The following is a 7,948-nucleotide window of genomic DNA, read 5'->3' on the forward strand; positions in this document are numbered from 1 at the left end:
GTAGACCTGCTTGGACCAGGCAAGGGTGGCACTCCACGTGGCTGGGAAAGGCCTGGGAATGAGAGAGAGCTGGGAAGAGAGGAAAGAGAGAGAAAAGAGCAGAGAGAGGGGTAAGAACAGTAGCACTCACGTGGTATTCAGGTAAGGGGTAGACCTGCTGGGACCAGGCAAGGTTGGCACTCCACGTGGCTGGGAAAGAGAGAGAGCAAGAGAGCAAGAAAAGAGCAGCAAGAGCTAGAAACGAACAGAGAGAGAAAAAAAGGGGCAGCAAGAGAGCAAGAGAGCGTCTGGGCCTGGGCTAGGCCTTATGTAGGGTATGGGCGGGGAAAGGTGTGGCCACATCAAATTCAGATGTGACCTCTTCCAGGTGTCCCAGTTGCCTAGGTAACGCAGGTACTGGGTGGAGACTTTGCTGCGAGGAGGGTGGAGTCTGCTCGCCATCCAGGAGTGGACCTTACATTCCAGCCTTTTAATAATCATGAAATAGGGCGAGGATTCTCTCTGGCTACTTCCTGCTGACAAGGGGCGTCGACAATAGGGGTAAAAGGCTGGAATTTGGTCTCCTCCCAGAGAAGGCAGTGAGCAGCAGCTGTCCCTTGGTGGCGTGAGTCCTTAGATGAAATCTGGAGAAGTCTCATGAGCATTGAGGGGCTGGAAAAAAAATACTAGAGAGCAAATAAATGGCAAGAGGAAGGACTTGGGGCTGAAAATGTTGGTAGAAATGTCCCTAGTTACTTCTGACATCTGGCGACTAGGTAGAGAAGTCAGGTGACAAAGGCAAGAATATAAATTCCTGTTCAGTTAATAGGTAGACAGGTATAGACATTGGATGGGCAGGCTTCTTACTTCTACTGACCTCCCGGCTCAGGTTAATTTTGAAAGGGCAGGCACAAAGTAGCTGATGTGACATCATCTCCTCTTACTCCTTTCCACGTTCCCTTGTTCCCTAGACTGGCTGAGTCTAGGTGCTCGTTGCTGGGATGGCTTGTCCCAGTTGGTATTCAAGATTTGAACTCAAGGCCTGGGCACTGTTCCTGAGCGCTTCCGCTCAAGGCTAGCACTGAACCACTTTGAGTTATAGTACCACTAGTATTCAAGGAGGTTTGAACTCAAGGCCTGGGCACTGTCCCTGAGCACTTCTGCTCAAGGCTAGCACTCTGCCACACTGAGTTATAGTACCACTTGCAGAGTTTAGCTGGGAGACGGAGTCTTAGGGATTTTTTTAGCCCGAGATGGCTTTGCACGTGGTATTCAGGTAAGGGGTAGGTTTATTCAGTAGACCTGCTTGGACCAGGCAAGGGTGGCACTCCACGTGGCTGGGAAAGGCCTGGGAATGAGAGAGAGCTGGGAAGAGAGGAAAGAGAGAGAAAAGAGCAGAGAGAGGGGTAAGAACAGTAGCACTCACGTGGTATTCAGGTAAGGGGTAGACCTGCTGGGACCAGGCAAGGTTGGCACTCCACGTGGCTGGGAAAGAGAGAGAGCAAGAGAGCAAGAAAAGAGCAGCAAGAGCTAGAAACGAACAGAGAGAGAAAAAAAGGGGCAGCAAGAGAGCAAGAGAGCGTCTGGGCCTGGGCTAGGCCTTATGTAGGGTATGGGCGGGGAAAGGTGTGGCCACATCAAATTCAGATGTGACCTCTTCCAGGTGTCCCAGTTGCCTAGGTAACGCAGGTACTGGGTGGAGACTTTGCTGCGAGGAGGGTGGAGTCTGCTGGCCATCCAGGAGCGGACCTTACATGTTTATCCACCCAAGAAAGTATTTTAAGGACTTTGTTTCTAGGGTGCTATGCTGGGCCCCCCCACAAGCCAGTGTGGAGATGAGATGTCTCTGTTGGGGTTGGCGAAGGCCACACCACGCACATGGGGTGGGAGCCCCAGGGTCTTGACCTGGGATCTAAGACAGGAGCCAGGAGGTCTCTTTATCCTGCCTTCCATTTGGGGGGCTTCCCCTTCTCGGCAGCCCCCCCCCTTCTCTTCCTGATGTTCAGTATGTCAGGGATAGATGCTGGCGGCTCCAGGGAGTTTCCCTGGATCTGTGTTCCTCCAGGGATGAAGAATCTCAAGGCCCCACGGCTGCCCCCGGGAGCAAGATGTGTTAACTGCTGCAAACTTCTGTTTTCTTATCTGGGAGATGGGTATCAGCCTTGGCCCCGGGGGACTAGAGCTCTGAGCTGGGGCTCTATGCCCTCCCCCGAGTTTCACTTTCCCAGTTCCTTCATTAGCAATTCTTTGGGGGCTTTTCCTTTCCCGCCCCCACCCCAGGCCTCGGGCCCTGGCCTCTCAGACTGGAAGGTGCCTGAGCCCAGCCCTTGCCTCTTCCCGGACCCGGTGAGGTCTGCTGCGCTGGCTGGTCAAACTCTGCAAGTTGGCTCTTCTGACTCTTCGTCCTGCGACTCCCAGACTCCTGAGACCAGCAGATAAGGATAGAGGACCAAAAAAGAAACAAGAAGCACAGTGCTGGTGGTTCACGACTCTCCCCACACGCCCCCCCATTCTAGCTGCTCTGGAGGCTGAGATCAGAGGATCGCAGTTCAAAGCCAGCCCCAGGAAGGAAAGTCTGGGAGACTCTTATCTCTAATAAAGTACTCAGCAAAAGGCCGAAAGTGAAGTGGTAGAGGATCACCTTGAGCACTAAGAGGCTGGGGCAACACCAGGCCCTGAGTTCAAGCCCAAGGCAGACCCAGGAAACAACAGTTCCTGAGATGCTTATCTCCAATTAACCATCAACAAACAGAATAAATAAATAAAAGCCAAGTGGAGGTGTGGCTCAAGTGGTAGAGCCTGGTAGCCTGTGTGAAAAAGCCAAGAGACAGTTCCCCGACCCAGTTAAAGCCCCAAGACTGGTGCACATGCCTCTCAGTATCTCTCTCTTTCTCTCTCCCTCCCTCCCTCCCTCCCTCCCCCCCTCTTTCTCTTTCTCTCTCTCTCTGGCGCACACGCGCGTACACACACACACACACACACACATACACACACACACCGATTGCTAACCCCTTTCCCACGGAAGAAATCTGTGTCCTTCTAAATGAAGTTATACAGAGTTGCACCAATGTTTGCTTTTTTTTTTTTTGGTTTGTTTTTTTTCTGAACTTTCTCCTTCAAGTCAAAGGCCTCCTGGATTCAAGGTGAGCCCAGCAAGTCTGGGCATGTCCAAATCACTTCTCTCTTAGAGACAAGTGGGAACTTCGGAAGCCCCATGGCCCCGGGGCCCTGTGGGACAGTCCATCAGCCAGATCACAAACTCTCCCCACACCCAGCCCGGTGCAGGAATACCCCCCCCCAGATTAGACACCCAGGCTCCCCCCCAGAGACTCAAACACAAAACCTGCCAGAAGTCACGAGGCCCCTTGCCTCCAAGTTAGATGACCCCAGAGCAGCCTCCATCCTACCTAGAAAATTTGTGCTTGTGGTGGTTGGTTTCTCAAATTCCGAGATTACAGGCATGCAGCACTCGGCCTCTCTGGAGTTTTGACTTTTACTATTCTTCTGACAAACACCAGTGAGCCTTCTACCTGCTCTCTCTGATACCACCGCTGCTTCTGTGACATGGCTGTTAAAAGACAATACGTCTTCTGTTTTTTAAATTGTGTCATTTGTCGGGCGCCGGTGACTCACACTTGTCATGCTAGCAACTCAGGAGGCTGAGATCTGAGAAGCCCCAAGAGCAAATGAATGAATGATGCATGAATGAATGAATGGTGTCATTTGTCTCCTGATGACATTCTAGAGACACTTGTCGCTTGTCAGGTAAATTCTTTACAAGAAGCAGCTTCTGCCCCGACAGGAACCAGCTTTTTAGTTTTCTTGACGGTCTCTCAAAGAAGGGATGTTTGGGAAGTGGATGAAGTCCCGCGGTCTCATTCACGACGGAGACACACACTTTTTAAGAAAGGGAGGGATCCAAACACATGCTGGTGGGAAGTGGGTCCAGATGGGGATGGAGGAGCGAGTGAAGCCAGGGGCTGTGTGGGGACAGCGGTGGCTCAGGTGGTGAGGGGGGGGGCAGCAGGCGGCCTTTTTGACTATTATGTTTCTGCAGCTCCTCTTCTGCCCTCACCTCCCCCAGACTCTGGGGGGTGGGTGCATCCAGGGTTCCCCCAACTCCTCAGAGTTACCCACCCCTGAAGGTCCTCACAAGGGAACAAGGGCTTCGTCTTCCTGTCAGACTCTGCAGGCTGGCTCATACTCAAGAGGCCGGGTCCCTGGCCAGGGTGCCCACGAAACCATCTGCACCCGGCCTCTCTCCTGGGCGCTGTCCCTGGGCTTTTGTGCTCAAGGCTAGCACTCTACCACTGGAGCCACAGCGCCACTCCTGGCTTTTGGGTGGTTCATTGGGGATTAGCGTCTCACAGACTTTCCTGCCCGTGATCTTCCCGTGACTTCCAACCGTGATCCTCAGATCTCAGCCTCCTGAGTAGCTAGGATGACAGGCGTGGGCCACCGGTGGCTGGCTGTAGGATTTTTTTTTTCTGGCGTGATCTTGTACTTCTGCCTGGGCTGGCCTCCATCTGGGATACTGATGTGCCTCCTTTATGGCAGGAACCGCAGACATAAGCCCCCACGCCCAGACACCACGGGAGCTTGCTAACACTTTGCCTCGGCTGCATTTGAACTGAGATCTTCCCAGTCTCCACCTTGGGATTACAAGCACGAGTCAACATGCTCCACCAGCTTGCTTGCTTATTTGGTGGTTGTTGTTGCTGTCACTGGGGATTGAACCCAGGGCCTCCTGCTCGCTAAGCAGGTACTCTACCACTTGAGTCACGCCTCCAGCCCCAGCTCTGCCCAGGTCCCCTAACCTCACATCCCTACCTTTCACAACGCTTGTTTCATTCATCAAAACCAGACACCTGGCACCTATCCCCTGTCCTCCACGAGACCCCGGAATCTGTGCCCACTTCCCTTGTCTCTCCGGAGCCCAGAACGCCACTGGAGAGCTTTTGGGGGGAGATCAACACAGGGCTGTATGTTCCGCTCTCTCCTGGCTGTAGATCCTCCTCGGGAACGCGGGTCAAATGCTACTCCGTCCTGTCCCCTGCCCCCACTTGCAAGATTGTGGCTGGGGGGGGGCGGGAAGGGGAGAGAATTACTTAGCTATTTCCAGTACAGTGGCCTTCTTGGCTGCATTCCTTTTCCTCTTTCTGTTTTAAAACTTCATTCACATCACAAATGGCCACTGGAACTTCCTGGGGGTGGGGGGGGTGGGGAGTTGGGAGGAAGCAACTTGGCAACTGGACTTCTATCAATTTTAAAAAAAAAGAATTCTCTCTCTCTCTCTCTTTTTTAAATCCCTCCCCACCCCCAGCCCCTCACCTCCAAACTCCGTTTGTTCTTTTATGACTAAGGATATTTATGTCCTGCTTGCTTTAGAAGTTTATGAGCTGGTTTTCCTTTGAATTCCAGGCCAAGGTCAGTACTCTCCCGGCCCATGACGTCACAGCGTGTTGCCATGGCTACGGCCTATGATGTCATCCGATGCCCCTGGGGGAGGGGCTGGGAGGAGGGCTTGAAGAAGGGGGGCCTTGGCACTAGCTAGGGTTTGCTTTCACCTTTGGAAAAAGTCAGGGGGACGTGAAGACGGAAGATTGGAGTGGCTGCCAAAATGCCACCAACCTCTAAAATCACAGAGCACAATCAAAGGCTCCGGACTTCTGAGAGAAACAGGGGGAGAGGAGTAAACACATTCCTAGCACACAGAACCCTGTATTTGCAAAGAGACCACCAGTAAGACATGCACGCACGTACGCGCGTGTGCACAGCGCGGGCACACGCACGCACACACACAAGGCTAAATTGCCCTAGATCAGCTATGTTTCACGAGGTATCTTCTGCCTTTAATCTGATCTGTCTCTCCCTGAGCATAAAAGCAAAAGTTTGGAGTCTTTTTTTTTTTTTCCTTTTTAAACGGAATTACAAACCAGGAATGCTTCTTAAGGCTTTTTAATATGGAGAGAAGATGGAGAGGGTGGGGGAAAGAACAAAAAGAAAATGTCCAGAGACAGTTTTCATGCCCCACCCTTAGCCTCCTCCCCCCTCCCCCCTTCCCCGCCTCCTCCCCCCACAACTTAGGGTCAGGGGAAGGGGGTTGGGGGTGTTTGATTGTGGCCATGTGTGGGACAGGGGTGGCTTTATTCTATAAACTCAACCCCCACAAGAAGTCTATTTGTGTAGTGATTAACGGGAGATGGAGACCCCAAGTTGTGGCAGACCCCCGTTGTGTGGTGCTGGTCTGCAGCTCATGCACGGTAATTAAGCATTTTGTTGTCTAATGACAAGCCAGCCACGGTGACCGGCAGACAGCGGTTATTCTGAACACACACTCTCCCCAAATCTCTTCTTGGCACGTCTTTTAAGGAAACTCAACTCAGAAGGAATGTCAAGACATTTGTAATTAGAGCTAGAAGGGGGGAAAGAAAAAAAAGGGGGGCTGTGGAAGATTGCCGGGGCCAGCTTTTATGATGTCTTTCTAGGACTTTCCATGTCATTCCGTCTCTAGCCCGCCGTGGGCCTGATCCATCGCCCATCCTCCACTCATCCCGGGCTTCTGGCTCTTTCTTCTTTCCCTCTGGGAATACCCGGGTCACGTCCCTGTCCCCCAGAATAGGTTAAGGAAAAAAATTAAAAAATAGAAAAGAAAAGCAGCAGCCTTGAACGTCTTGGGCAAGGCCTGGGCTTAAACTGAGAACTCTGTCTCTAAGAGGTAGATGGGCACCATGTGGGGGTCCCATGGTGCTCTCAGAAGACATGTTTTAATGCTGAAAGGAGGGGAGGTTAAAGAACTCTTCTTCTCTCCCCGCCCCCCCGGCCCTGCTCCAGCCCTGAGGTTTGAACTCAGGGCCTGGATGCTGTCCCTGAGTACTCTGCTCAAGGCTAGCACTCTACCACTTTGGGCTACAGCTCCGCTTCCATTTCCATGATTTCACTGTGGGTGGGGTGTGAGAATAACAGGCAGTGACCCCATCCCATAGTGACGGTAGAGGAGCACATTGCTGTCTGTCTGTCTGTCTGTCTGTCTGTCTGTCTGTCTGTCTGTCTGTCTGTCTGCAGTTGAGCATGCTAGGAGAGGCCTGCTTGCCTGAGGACCGGGTGTCTGCACACGTGTGTGTCTTTTGCACGCATTGCAGGTGTGCTGGGGGGGGGGGTGAGGTAGAGCTGTCATTTCGACCATCTTGCTGTAGAGTACAGAGATTCCTATATGTGCTCACAGCACACAAAGGGGCCAGAAGAACTTTCTAGAAGTGCCTGCAGAGAGACTTTCGGAAAATAGGCAGAATCCACAAGGTGAGACACCCTCAGTCTCGAGATGGCTGGAGTCTGGGGAGTCTCAGGAAACAAATGCCATCTTTGAAGCGATTTCTTCCTGCCATTACGTGTTGGTTTGGGGGTTCCGGGTTTTAGGGCCCCTCCCTTGCTCCACACAGTGACCAAAAAGGTGTTCCCCGCTTTTCTAACTGCTGGCCATCCGGGAAGGCCACCGCAGGCCCTGGCACCGCCTCTCCCAGGAGGCTCGCTGGGGTGCCTGCTTCCAGAAACTTCCTTGGGTTTCCACAGGAAAAGGATGTTAAGGAAAACAGACTTGGTTGTTGGTGGCGTGTAGCTGTGTTGGTTCCACCAGGACCCCGCATTCGAGAGTTGGGGGTGAGGCTCTCGTAAGTCTGGGATGAGCAATGGCGGCTCTAGCACAAGAGGCGTGGGTCAGCATTTCCTTTCCATGGCAAAAGAGGGGGTCGTGACGCACAGCCTCTGCCCTCCAGCAGGTTAAAAGGGATGTTTGCTTCTAGCCGTCTCAGCAGGGCCGTCGGTCCATTTCAAGTGTCATTCTGCAACTCCATCTCCCATACAAGGCTGCTCCGGGAACACAAAGACAGGAAATCCAATTCCACGCAGGTCCCATGACTCTGTGTGTGTGTGTGTGTGTGTGTGTGTGTGTACGGGGGATGACGATGTGTTC

General features: G+C 52.7%; 1 non-coding gene across 1 annotated transcript; it reads right to left on the bottom strand.

The window, feature by feature from the left end:
* Positions 1-4,695: 4,695 nt before the first annotated feature.
* Positions 4,696-4,771, bottom strand: Trnaa-agc (transfer RNA alanine (anticodon AGC)). Its single transcript has one exon. It is a non-coding gene; the product is annotated as a tRNA-Ala (tRNA).
* Between the last annotated feature and the right edge of the window lie 3,177 nt (positions 4,772-7,948).

This window comes from Dipodomys merriami, unplaced genomic scaffold (genome assembly GCF_024711535.1).
Source record: "Dipodomys merriami isolate MVZ:Mamm:240054 unplaced genomic scaffold, mDipMer1.0.p SCAF_142, whole genome shotgun sequence".
NCBI lineage: Eukaryota > Metazoa > Chordata > Mammalia > Rodentia > Heteromyidae > Dipodomys > Dipodomys merriami.